Source organism: Danio rerio, chromosome 7 (assembly GCF_052040795.2).
Source record: "Danio rerio strain M-AB ecotype USA chromosome 7, GRCz13ab, whole genome shotgun sequence".
Taxonomy (NCBI): domain Eukaryota; kingdom Metazoa; phylum Chordata; class Actinopteri; order Cypriniformes; family Danionidae; genus Danio; species Danio rerio.
In genome coordinates, this window is record NC_141027.1 from 49,185,001 (window position 1) to 49,200,012 (window position 15,012).

The 15,012-nt window shown below is 35.0% G+C and overlaps 1 protein-coding gene across 1 annotated transcript in view; it reads left to right on the forward strand.

Moving 5' to 3' along the window:
• The window catches only part of slc25a44b (solute carrier family 25 member 44b), a 7,391-nt gene extending 6,017 nt beyond the window's left edge, over window positions 1–1,374 (forward strand). The window contains exon 4 of the mRNA XM_087259285.1: window positions 1–1,374. This exon is cut by the window's left edge and continues 460 nt beyond it. The gene's annotated coding sequence lies outside the window, so the exon portion shown is untranslated.
• Window positions 1,375–15,012: the final 13,638 nt, after the last annotated feature.

A 15,012-nucleotide genomic window follows, 5' to 3' on the forward strand; every position in this document is an offset into this window, starting at 1 on the left:
GTGATCAAACAGATTGAATGTTTCAAAAAAAGAGGGTTTTAAGTAGTGTTGGTGACTAAATTATTGTGTAAGTGGTATTTTAAATGGCTTATTGTAGAATATGAACAATATTTCTTTTAATATATTTAATTTGCAGAGTTCACTTTACCAACCTATCCCCACAGTGTCTTTATCAGTAGTAGTGCAGTTTGTCATACTGTATTTCATTTAAATGTATGTAACTAGATCGTCCTATGTGCACCTTCTGAATGTGTGTTTTTTTAGTGTTGTTGGGATGTTCTGTTGCCAAAGCTGAGTGAATATTCAAGGAAAATCTGTTAATAATATTGCTGAAGATGCTGACAACTCAAAATGATTGTAAATATAACAGATTATGTATGTGTGAGTCAGTGGACTCCTGTTTTTTCATGTTTTCTCATTTCCAAATAGGAAAATTTTTCATCTCTGTATGAATTCTTCAGTCTGGCGCCATTGCATACACAAATACCATTCAAATTTTAATGCCCACTCAAAATTTATCAGAATGTTTGATCTGTGAAACAGCATCTCTTGGACATGGCGTCAACATTCTAACAATACAACCAGGCCTCGCCTTGGGCAGGAATTATTTCAATTCAGGGTATTGTGTTACTAGGAAAAAAAAGAAATTAAAAAAAGAACACTCTTTAGAGCAGAGATGCCCAAACTAGGGCTCGCGGGCCAACCTTTGATTTCTGTTTAAATCCCTTTAACTGAGATCATAATTTCTAATTTAACGAAACCTTTTTTTTTCTTTTTTTTTCTTTTATTGTAGAGCTACAAAAATGCAAACTGAAATAAATGTTGTGCATGGATTAGATTTTTACAGATGTAAATACTCTCACTCGAAGACAGAGAACAGTGCACAAGACATCAACGAGCAAATCAATAAAAAGTTCATTATAGAATGTAAATTATTAATATGATAAAAGTTTTTTTTTCTATTTATATTTTTATCTTAATAAATTAGGAAATTATCATGACAACTTTATTGTAAAAGGTTTATTTAGCCTCAATCAAGTTAGGTTTTTGGCCTTTTATAAGAAAAAGTTTGAGCACCCCTGCTTTAGAGATTACACATTGTTTTTTTTTTTTGTTTTTTAATACCCAAACACCAACATTACACGCTAGAGGAAGTCGAAAGGGTCAAGTGTGATATTTTCCTTCCATAAAATTAAAGTGTATAGGGGTCAAAGGTGGTTGTCGAGTGAAATACTTGCACACACTTCATATTTTTCATCCAACAGATTGTCTGAGGAAATTGCTGAAATTTATGTTGGTCATTTTAGATCTTGCAAACCATGTTTACCTCATAGGATTAAAGTAACTCCAAAATAAAGCCTCTAATTACTTGTACTTATGTTGTTTTCATCTTTTGACATTTCTGTTCATTTTCTGAACACAAATAAACATATTTTAGATGAAATTGGAGTGCTCCCTCATCCTTCTATTTGTGAGACATTAAAAAATACTGTCAAAATATTCCCTGTGACTTCAGTGGTTAAACTTTAACCATGCTAAGCTCAAAGAACACTTTTGCTTAAAAAAATTACTTTGATCGCTTTTGATCACATCAGAGTGCGCGTTTACACCAGGCATTACGACGCTTATTGCATTAGTCGCACTGTCAACGCGCACCACATGACCTATGTGGGAAATAAGGGCAAACATGTGTATTTACAGTTTTTTGGCTCGCAAAAGTGTTTTGGAGCTTTGTATGATTACAGTTGAACCACTTGAATCAATGTTTTTTTTTATTTATTTCTGGACTTTGAACATATCGGGGTCATTTCTGAGGATGAGCGAGTTCCCGGATTTCGTCTTGAATATCTTAATTTATGTTCCAAAGATGAACAAACATCTCACGGGATTGACACGATATGGGGTGAGTAATTTAATGGCAGAAATCTAATTTGTAAGCGAACTAACTATTTAATGAGTTTTTAAACTATACTCCGTTTTAATGCCGTGGAAATATATCTCACATATCAAAGGAGAAATGTACTGTAAATGTTGTCCGGAGTAATTCTACTTGTGACCACTAGAGAGCAGGCACTTATAAAGAGTGAACGTGCTTCTCTCCGGTCAAGTGTTGTTATGTTCAGTCAGTGATAAACCAAACATTTCATGGCAGTCATACTATTTACTAATTTAGCAGCACCGCTAATCTAACGCTTTTTCCTTCCCATTTTGATGTCATCACGGCTACATTACAGCGAAGCAAATCTATAGTTTAGCTTTGAATAATTTAAACATATACAGTATATGGGAATCTGAGTATTGGTGTGAGCATCAAATGAATAGTTCAAAGTATTGATAAAAATGCCAAAATAATACCATTAGCCACAGTTTTAATTTGTTCCCCGAAGATCTGTAAAAAGGACCGTAACACTGTTTTTGACATTTAAAAAAAATGTCTGCAAAATTGTTGAAAAAATTTTTATATGGGCTGAATTTAAACAAACAAGTTAAATTTAGTCATTTTCAGCTTAATTTGTTTGTTTAAATTCAGCCCAAATTACCTACAGGAAGAACCTATACATATATACATACCTGTGCATATTAAAAGGTAATAGGTAATACTTAAGTCGATTAGTTGTTAAGACCATTAATTAATGCATTTACTACTAATTGACATTGCATTTGTTACAATTCTTAATCACCTTTGGCAACATTATTTATAGTTAAATAAACAGCTGCTCATTTTCAAGTTAAAAATCCATTGAAAATTCATTCATTCATACATAAAGAACATTATAGTAATATACTACCATATTTTCCAAGAGCCAGTTTCTGTGTTTAGTGTCAGGTGGTTTGCCATCTCCAGGTTGGAGGAAAGTCCTTACCCCAGGTGGAGGAGTTTAAGTATCTCGGGGTTTTGTTCACGAGTGTGGGAAGGATGGAACATGCTTCCATCCTGGAACAGGCCATTTTTGGTTTGGAGGCCATGATGGACAGAGGCCAGTGGGCAAATTCCAACCCCTACTCTTTTTCGAAAGACATCCTAGGATTATTAATGACCACAGAGAGTCAGGACCTCGACTTTACGTCTCACAGAGCAGTATAGAGTCCCCATCAATATACTGGGGCATTGAGACCTACACAAACCACAGGTTAAACCTGCCCCCTGCTGGCCTCACACCACTTCTGGCAGCAACATAGCTTTCTCATGTGGTCTCCCATCCAGGTACTGACCGGGCACAGCCCTACTTAGCTTTAGTGGGCGACCATGTAAGAACTGCAGACAACTAGCTGCTGGCTATAGAGATCTAGCAGCCACCTTGAAAAAATAACGTTATTGTCATTGTAATAATAGTACAATTGGCAGCTCTCAGAAACCAGCAGCAATAAGAAATACAAGAACAAACAGAAAGATAAGAATGAATGTTTTTATAAAGGTATTGTTTTTTTTTAAATAAATAAATTTTTGTTAAAATAAATAAAAAACAGCTTATGTCTTATTTTAATAAACCCATCAAACAACAGTTCTTAATGATGTTTCTATATGACGAAACCTTTGAGGTTCTAATATAGAGGCCAGTTATGCAGTTTTATGCAGTGAATTCCTATTTTTTTGTTAGACTAAGCTCTAAAATATTTCTTGGTGTAAAAATGATATTAAAAAATCATGGAAACATATATGCTTGAATATTATTAGTCCTCCTGAAAAATTTTGATTATTTTTCAAATATATCCCATGTGCTGTTTAACAGAGGGATTTTTAACTAAACAGTTGAAGTCAGAGTTATTAGCCCCCTTTTGATTTTAACAGTTTAACAGAGCACGGATAATTTTACAGTACGTTTGATAATATATATATATATATATATATATATATATATATATATATATATATATATATATATATATATATATATATATATATATATTTTTTTTTTTTTTTTGTTTGGAGGAAGTCTTATTTGTTTTATTTCAGCTAGAGTAAAAGCAGTTTTTAGTAAAAAAAACATTTTAAGGTCAAAATTATTATATATATTTTTTCAATTGTCTATAGAACAAGCCATCGTTATACAATAACTTGCCTAATTACCCTAATGCCTAGTTAACCTAATTAACCTAGTTAAGTCATTAAATGTCACTTTAAGCTGTATAGAAGTGTCTTGAAAAATATCTAGTCAAGTATTATGTACTGTCATCATGGCAAAGATAAAATAAATCAGTTATTAGAAATGAGTTATTAAAACTGTTATGATTAGAAATGTGCTAAAAAAAAATCTTCTCTCCGTTAAACAGAAATTGGGGAAAAAAAATAAACAGGGGGGCCAATAATTCTGGCTTCAACTGTCGTAGATCTAAAAAAAATGTCTAATAAGTCATTTCTTTTGTCGTTGAGTGATGACAGTACATCATATTTTACTAGCTATTTTTGCAAGATAAGTATTTATCTTAAAATTAAAATAAAGGCTTAACTAGGTTAACTCAGCAATTCATTGGGCAACAGTGGTATAGAATAACAATAATAATAATAGCATATTTTGATTTTGTTTGTTTTTTAGATGATCTAACAGCATAAATAGCTGTAAACTCAAAAGCTTTTTGGCACTGACAGTTCATGTCTTCAAGACTGCAGCAGCAGAAGATGAGCCGTTCAGGGCAAGTGCGCTGCCCCCTACAGTGTGTTTGTCTTGAGGCAGCGGAGTTTCTTTCTGCTCTGGTTTAATATTAGTTCCAGAGCAGTGCTTCTGTAAAGCCTGAGGTTAGAGATGAGACAAATGTTTCCCTGTAGCTACATTCATGCAATGGTTAGTTGCGCTTCAGCTCAAGCTGTTGGAGAGGGGAGAGAGATGATATTACGCATTCAAACTTAAGATTTCAATTCTCATGTTTGCAAGATCTCATCATTCCTTTTCCGTCAGTAAGAAAGCTTTGAAAGTTTGATGAATCTGCTTCAGCGTGAACTGATCTAAAGGGAAAAGCAACTTCCTAAACAAGAACAATCTGCTCTATAACTTGTAAAGTTCAAAGTTTATTTGCTCAACTGGGATGCTGGTGAATTTACTTTTTACTTTATTTATTTATTTTTTGCAGAATACCAGACATTTTTTTTTTATACAGACTACTACAATATAACTGAGAAAGATCATAAAACAGCCTGTGTATGCACTGGGAATATAAAACACACAGAGAATATGCTAATGGCTCCTAATGTAATTCACACTTCCCACATTTTTAAGGCACATAATTGAATCATAATAGAACAATGGCCTGTTATCAGTGTGTTTGCGGCCATATTTTGTAATGGGGTGCAACATGCAGCAGTGATTAAGCAGCGTAGCGATCGGGCCTCAACCCTCAGGCGAGGAAAGTGCTGCCAATGATCCATGTCTTAGCCAGAACACAATGGCACAGACTTCATCACTGCAGCCAAAACCACTATCTTACGCCTGCAACCGCTACGGTCCACTAAAACCAACATTATTGTCCTCTCCCATACAACTCACATTTTATAGCAATTTTGTTGCTGGTCTGTCTATAAAATGTAGTCTATTTAAAGCTGAAAGTTCACTTTTTATATATGTAAACCAGTCATGAAAATCTTGCCAAATCTCAGTGCCTAAATTTCTCTGTGAATAGGGAGAAAAGGTTATTTTCCCCATGTTTTTACTTTTAGATTTTTTGTAATGAAATTATTCATTCATTCATTCATTTTCTCTTCGGCTTAGTCTCTTTATTAATCAGGGGTCACCACCACAGAATGAATCACCAATGAAATCATTTTATTTGAAATTGCTTATATGAACAACCACCAATTACCTGTGTTAACCCCACTATATAAAGGTCAGTTTTTTTCAAAATTGAGTTGAATTTTTAACTCAAAGCTACTCCAAATAAATGAAAACTACATTTATTTTATCAAATTATTATAAACACTCGCTGGCCACTTTATTAGGTACACCTGTGCAACTGCTTGCTTGCGTAAATTTCTTATCAGCCAATCATATGGCAGCAACTCAAGGCATTTAGGCATGTAGACATGGTCAAGACGAAGTGCTGCAGTTCAAACCGAGCATCAGAATGGGAAAGACAGGTGATTTCAGTAACTTTGAACGTGGCATGGTTGTTGTTGGAAGACGGTCTGGTCTGAGTATTTCAGAAACTGCTGATCTACTGGGATTTTCACACACAACCATCTTTAGGGTTTACAGAGAATGGTCCAAAAAAAGAAAATATCCAGTGAGTGGCAGTTCTGTGGGCACAAATGTCTTGTTGATGCCAGAGGTCAGAGGAGAATGGCCAGACTGGTTCTAATTGATGAAAAGGCAACAGTAACTCAAATACTCCCTTGTTTCAACCGAGGTCTGCAGAAGAGCATCTCTGAATGCACAACACATCCAACCTTATGGCAAATGGGCTACATCAGCAGAAGACCACACGGGTTCCACACCTGTCAGCTAAGAACATGTTGCCTGACCTGATGAGTCTTGATTTTAAATGCGACATTCGGATTGTAGGGTCAGAATTTGGCATCAACAACATGAAAGCATGGATCCATCCTGCCTTGTATCAACTGTACAGGCTGGTGGCGGTGGTGTAATGGTGTGGGGGATATTTTCTTGGCACACTTTGGGCCTATTAGTACCAATTGAGCATGGTGCCAACATCACAGCCTACCTGAGTATTGTTGCTGACCATGTCCATCCCTTTATGAACACAGTGTACCCATCTTCTGATGGCTACTTCCTGCAGGATAACGCACCATGTCATAAAACACAAATCATCTCAGACTGGTTTCTTGAACAATGAGTGACAATGAGTTCACTGTACTTAAATGGCCTGCACAGTCTCTAGATCTCAATCCAATAGAGCACCTTTGTGTTGTGGTGGAATAGGAGATTCACATCATGGATGTGCAACTGACAAATCTGCAGCAACTGTGTGAAGCTATCATGTCAATATGAAGCAAAATCTCTGAGGAATATTTCCAGTACCTTGTTGAATCTATGACACTATGGATCAAGGCATTTCTGAAGGCAAAAGGGGGTCCAACCCATTAATAAAGTAGCCGATGAGTGTATTATACTATTATTATGGTTTGATTATAGAACAGTTCTGTATATTAGTGGCTATGGTCTACATATGAAGTGAATCCTTTTTGAATGAATCTATTTTCATTGCAGACACACTGACATCAGAGTATAGATTAGCTATTTACTCATTATTTTTAAGATTAGAAGCCTTCATGTCATAGAATAAAAAAGAGGTAACATGTTTATGTTCATCAGCCAATCAGAATCAAGGATTCAACAGCCCCATAGTATGATTTTATTGCACACTTTTCAGACGAACAATATCAAGAGTTTTAACAGATCCTGGACTAAGCAGAATCACTGACACTGGACTGTGAAATTATTAGAAAATAACGCACACTTCCGCATCTCAACCTTGAGTGTGCATTGTTTTCTAATAATACTTGCCTGCGCCAAGTGCATAAACTAAAGTTAACAGAAAAATATGTGCTGAAATTAACATTGTTGTAGAAATATTGTGTATTAAAAGTTGTAATTACAAAGTGTACATTTTGAGAAACAAATTTAGTTCATTTAGAAATTGCAAAAAAAACAAAAGTAGCTTATCGAATGAACCGTGAAATTTTAAAACTGTAATAGTTGCCTTCAAAATGTATCCCTGTGTTTCCTTTTTTGATAAATACTTTAATGGGACACTACATGTTTTATTTATTTATTTTTTTTAAATAGACTTATTTCACAACTACACTAGGGTTTAACAGTTTAGCTTTGCCATTTTTTAATCCATTCAGCCGATATCTCTGGGTGTGGCAGCGAGCACTTTTAGCTTAGCTTAGCATAGATCATTGAATCGGATTAGACCATTAGCATCTAGCTCAGAAAGAGGTTCTATAGTTTTCCAATTTAATGGTTGCAGTGTAATTACAAAATGCCTCAGAATAATCCCCAGCACCAAGTCCTACTCTTGCACCATTAGTGAAAATCTGCATAATATCATTGCGCCTGCTGCAGCTATGGTACTGCAGCAAAGTTCCTGCATTATTACACCAGAATGAGAGTATAGTTCCTAGCCATATCAGCCTAGAAAATACCAGCTTTATAGTTTCTGTCTAGTACATGATGTAACTGCATAAGACTCAAGCAAAACTCTTTTTTTGAAATATTTGAGTGAGATGCTAATGGTCTAATCCGATTCAATGCATTATGCTAAGCTAAGCTAAAAATACTTTCACCAGATGCAGAGATCAGCTGAATGGATTATTCATTCATTTTCTTTCACCTTAGTCCCTTTATTAATCAGGGGTCGCCACAGCAGAATGAACCGCCAACTTATACAGCACATGTTTTACACAGCGGATGCCCTTTCAGCAACAACCAAACACAGGGAAACACCCATGCACTACACTACACTGCCAATATAGTTTACCCAATTCACTTATAGCGCATGTCTTTGGACTGTGGGGGAAACTAGAGCACCTAGAGGAAACCCACACCAACACAGGGAGAACATGCAAACGCCACACAGAAATGCCAACTGACACAGCCGGAGCTTGAACCAGTGACCTTCTTGCTTTGAGGCGATCGTGCTACCCACTGCACTTCCGTGACACTCCTGAATGGATTAAAAAATGGTAAAACTTAACTGTTTAACTCCAGGTGACTTGTAAAATGAGCCTGTTAATAAAGTGGAGAGTAGTTATTAAGTGTTAACAAATGAATTATTACAAAGTGCACATATTTCAAAATCGTCTTAATTTCACAATAAAATGGCTGATGAGAGAAACGTTCCTTGATAAAAGAAGGGAAACCTCTGACAACTCAATCAGCGATTAGCATAAGGTCAACACAGATAAATGGTCAAGCAAATATCAGATGGACTGCAGTTTGAACTGCTGCTCTTCATAGTCTTTGGCTCAGGGCGGTGCCTCATGCCGTCCCACTGGGAGTGACGTCCATTAAGTGCGCTTCTGAGTGAAAAATGACCGAGAGTAATAGTGGCCCTAACGAGTCTGAGGGTCTCTATATCTGTGACATCAGTGGACAGGGTGTCGTCACAGTGGGCCGTGTCTCTTTTGATGGATGTTCTCCATTAGAGGATGTCGATTGGTGATTTGTGATTTAATCTGGTATGACCTTAAAGCAGGTCCATCTGAGCCCTGATGGAAGCTTTTAAAGCCTGGATGTTCATAAAAAAGACAAAGAGAAAGATGTGTATGCGGTGTGGTAAAGCCGTGGAGATAAGTTTTGTTTTGGGAACAATAAATTAGATGGCATTTACAACACTGCAGCATTTATTCTTCTTAATGTCAATCTTAACATTTAGGTATTAGATTATTGTAAAATTCAAAATCAAAGTATTAGTAATCAGTAAAGTTTAAAGGGATGGTAATGGTTCACCCAAAAAAAAAAAATTCAGTCATCTATTATTTATTTTTGCTGTCGAACACAAAATAAAGTTGATAAAACAGACACTTTTCTCACAGTATTACTTGTAAATAGAAATTAAATTAACAGAATGAGTTTACTGCTAAATGAAAGTAGACTGTTTGGACAGGCAACAACATTTCATAATTTGGAAAAGCACCATCGCATGCATTTCAAAATAACGGTAAATTCTGTGACATCATTAACCAGAAATGTTTTGTTCTCAAAACTATGAATTTCATTCATTCATCCATTCATTTTCCTTCGGCTTAGTCTCTATTTCAGAGGTCGCCACAGCAGAATGAATCACCAACTATTTCAGCATATGTTTTATGTAGCAGATGCTCTTCTACCCGCAACCCAGCACTGGGAAACACCCATACACACTTATTAACACACACACACACACACACACACACAAACACACACACACACACACACACACACACACACACACACACACACACACACACACACACACACACACACACACACACACTCATATACTATGGTCAATTTAACATATTTAATTTACCTATAGTACATGCTTTTGGACTGTGGGGAAACCGGAGCACCCAGAGGAAACCCCCGAACACTAAATTCTGCTGTTGAACACAAAAGAAGGTTGATAAAACAGCCACCTTTCTCACAGTATCACTGGTAAATAGCCAAAAAACTACCGGAATGAGTTTAAATAAAGTAGCCTGCACTGTTTGGACAAGCAACAACATTTAATAATTTGTTTTGGAAAAGCACCATCACACAAGCATTTCAAAATACCAGTCAATTCTGTGACATCTTTAACCAGAACTGACCTCAAAATGGCTGCACTTGTATCTGTAAATTTTTTATGTTTTTTTCAAACGTTCACATTTATAAGCTTTTGACCCATAGATCAGGGGGTGCTCAAACTAGGGCCGGTGTCTTGCATTGTTTTGCTCCAACGTCCTTCAACACACCTGCCTGGAAGTTTCTAGTGTACCTAAAGAGCGTGATTAACTGGTTCAGGTGTGTTTAATTGGGGTTGGAGCTAAAATATGCTGGACACCGGTCCACCAGGACTGAGTTTGGGCCCCCTGGTATTTTGTGTACATGGACAAGTTTGTTGAATGATTCCGAAGAAGGGATGTGGATGGAACACATTTGCATATAAACAGCTATGAGTTTGGGCTACAGCTTGTGAGCTCCCATTCGAAACAAGTCTACCAGTGAAACTTAAACAAAATGCAGGTGAACCAGTGCCACGGCGCAAAGTGGATTTTTCCGTCCTTTATTAGCGAAAATGAATTCTGACACACCCTGAATGCATTTGCGCCCTGCGCTTTACACATGGGTCGTCAAATTGAGCCCTAAGTGTGTTGATGTTTGTTTATTAAATAAAAAGTCTTAAAATTTAAACAACTTATATAAAAAACATCCCATAATGTTAATAAGTTGTCATTTGAAAAGAATATGTCAATAAACTTAATTTTGACAAAATGTCAGCTAGAACCTTATAATTCTAAGGTGACGATTTGTATTAAATGTCATTAACAAAGATGAATAGACACTTTAAGAATATATTGTTAATACATTAATAATTAATACATTATTAAAATGCAACAAATGAAAACAATTATACAAATGTATACAAACATACAAATATGTAACAAATGTCACAAATGGAACCTTACTGTAAAGTCTCACCCATGTGTAGTGCCAGACAGAGTCTGCGAACATTTTTTGGTATTTCTGTGCAGAATCATGGTAAAAATCTGCGGATTTATGTGGAATGATTTTGGGAGTATCATAACTAAAACCTTAATATATGAAATAAAAAGTAATACCTTTTTAAATTTGTATTTAATGTTTACAATGCAAATCCAATTAGATTCCCTATATTTGGTAAACAAAGCAAGTCATATAATGCATCTACTAAAAGACTGAAAATATGACTTTTCAAACTGTATTGTAAATAAATCTTATAAATATTTTCATATTAGTCATTAATATTACTGAAATGAATTGAAAAACTGAATAAATTTGAGTTTAAAAATTTAAGTAAACAAATAGACTCTATGATGGACTAAAAATCTGCTGATTTCTGCGCTCACAGATTCCGTGTATGTCTACATGTTAAATCAAATCATTTGAATGCTATCATACGGTTTCTGTTCCACTTTTTGTATATAATACAATACAGTATGTTAATGCAATTGTTAAACGTTGTGCGTAAAGCGCTTTACTCCATTTCATGGACCACACATTGGCACATTCACTAGCGCCTTATAAAAACAATGAGAGAAAAGAAACATTCACACACAGCAACATCTAAAGGGCCAAACCAAATCAATTGATTGATGGGCCAAACGGTGGCTGATGAGAGAGAGAGCGAGCTCCGTTCCCTTTCCTGGACGCTTCCAGGAGAAATGACAAAGTGCTCTCTGGCCTCTCTCGACATTAATTATCAAGCGCTGTCTCAAAGGCACTTTGTCAAAGAGATAAATGAAACAACATCGGGACAGGAACAAATCAGACTGGCCCCGGAGGAGAGGGAGGAGCTCAGCCTCGGGGCCCCTCATTCTCTCCTGGGGGCTCCTGTCCTTCTCCTTTGGGGATCCCGGATGAATGGGGCTTCATGGGACTTGTTTAGACCTGCTTTTAAAAGAGAGAGACGGAAAAATAGACTAATTTATATTAGAGCTGCATGAAATGGGAAAAAAATTGACATTGCAATATTTAGTTTTCAGCGATATACATTGCGATATGAAATATACTTCACTAGATAGAATGAATAACTCTTTTGGTGAATACTATTTTTAATTCATAATGATTAGGCTGCTTTCATAGCTGAGTGCATCTGCATAAATGATTAAAATGAACCTTAATTATCTTTTTTTTTTGATGTTTGACGTAATCTCAACTGAAACATTAAGAGAGATTGGCACATACAGCAGCTCTGCCCTTTTAAAAAAGTACAGTATTTTACGTTTTATTGAAGCTCTAAATTGTTAAAACTAACTTTAAACTAGATTTTTTTTGTGGTTAAAAAATTGTACAAATAAGAAGAAAAATGCTTTATGTTATATTTGTCTGGTAAGTCTTAATAGCAGTTGAATATTTAAAGATATAGCATAAAATGACACTTGGTAGTCTTTACTATACAAATGTATGATTGTTGAAGCTCAAAATGCTATTGCTTCTTGTGCCTGAATGCTTTAAACTCACTTGATGTGTTTAACAGGGTAAAAAAAAAAAAAAAAACTTTACGTTAAATGGTTAAACTTTGCCATTAATCTACAAGCACCTAGTCAACAATAGTCTATACTTGACATTGAGATTGTGCGATATGAATATTGCAGATTCGCATATTGCAATATCGATGCTAAAAATTATATATTGTGGGCCCTAATTTATATCTCAAGTATAAAACACTGATAATGTAATAATATAGGTACATTATTATTAGCTTTTTATTTCATGCAGATCTGACAAAACAGGCAGAATAATGATTAAATATATGATTTATATCAAGGTTTTTTAGCAAATTTAGGTCACACTTTATTTTAAGGTATAATTATCCATACACTCATAAATGTATCTTCATTAATCTTCATTGTTTTTTGTTCAATCCACTAAAATGTGTACGTTAATTGGTTTGATTAGGGACAACATGAATAAATTGTGTGGAACCCTGGATTTTTGTATTTAACAAATAATTAGCTTCGACTTTTAGCTCAGTAAACTACTGATTTGCTGTTTATTAATAGTAAGGTAGTACTTTGGGTTAGGTATTGGGTATAATTGTGGAATAATATAATTTAAGTGTTAATAAACAGCCAATATATGAGAACTTGGCAGGTATGCACTGAAAAAAATATCAAATAATTCCTTGGATTTACAATTTTTTTTAAGTGATTGTAAACTATTCATTTGGGCTGTATTTAAACAAACAAATTAAGTTAAACATGACTAAATGTAATTTGTTTGTGTAAATTCAACAAATTGTTTGCAACAATTTTGCATATATCATTTTTTTCAGTGGGCACTCGCTAATATGAATTGCAAAACAATAATTATTCATTCATTCATTCATTCATTCATTCATTCATTCATTCATTCATTCATTCATTTATAATTGTTTGTTTCTTCATTCAAAGGAATACATTTGAATAAATGCATGCATACAATTTCTGGAAGCTGTAAAAAATAAAACAAAGATTCTACACTAAGAAATTTAAGTCAGTACAATAAAAACAAACATAATCTTTATTTCCTTTTGCTTTTTCTTGTTTACTCAACTTTTGAAAACATCAGCTGCACTGAGCTAAAATTATGTGTCAGTAATACAAAAAACGTTTAGTTGGGTTAACATAAGATTATTAGTTTTCTGGAGAGGTGAACTACTCAGTAACTAAACTTTTAAAGTTGTGTCAACTGAACACTTTTTGTCTGCAGAACTGGAATGCCTGAAGTTGAGTTGACAAACAAAATCATAATCCTTATTTCCTTTATTTATTTATTTATTTATTTTTTGCTTTCTTAACTTTTGAAAACATCAGCTGCACTGACCTACAATGTTTTTTGAATGAACAAAAAACTTTTGTTGAAATTGATACTAAGAAATAATACATTATCAGAACAAACAAGCATAGCTCAATTGAAGAAAAAAAACTAAAACAGAGACAAGTTTTAGCAAAACATTGGCTGTTTCTCAATTCCAAGAATGCAGAGAACGGACTTGCGTTTTTCTGGAGACCGGACTTGCCAGGTGTCCTCGAAAGAATAAACTCAAAAGACCACAAGAACAGAGAACGCGTCCTCTGAGGAATGAGATGCTGCGTTCTTCCTAATGGTCACATGACCTTCATGGGTTTTAAATGGAAAACTATTTAAACATTACAGCATTCATGAAACAAATTTTTTTCCCCTTTTCACAATATATAATATGCTTAAAAACATTATAAGTATGCATTGGACAAAACAAATAAATTAGATTTTAAAACAAATTTCAGCAAACAAACACCCTTAATTTGTTTATTCATTTATTAAGATGCCCATGGTAATGTTTAAATTCACTGTTTCATTAAGGGGAAACTCCTGAGGTAAATAAGTTAAATCTCTGAACTTTAATAATAAATCTAAATAAAATGCAGCGCTTCCCACCTCCAGTCGCAATGACTTCTGGGACTTCTAGAGCAAGAGCGGTGCTCAAATCTGCATCGTTGCGTCCTCGATATCAAGAACACATCCGGGAAGTTTCATGCGTCCTCTGTTCTTGCAGTCTTGAGTATTGGAACTGAACTTTGGCAGCTGATGACGACGTTACACGAGGACACAAGACCGCTGAAGAAAGCATATTGAGAAACAGCCATTTATTGGACACAGAATTAGAAACAGGACACGAGGCAAAACAACAATATCGGCAAAACAAGGCAAGGACCAAAACAAACAGGGACAAATGCTTTGTAATGCTTCACAGTGAAAAACAAGACTCAGCAAAGAGTCTGTGTGAATGAGGCATCTTTAAAGTCCTTGTAATCAGTCCAACATGAGCTTTCAGCTGTGTGTGTGTAATCAGGAAGAACCAGAAACTGAATTA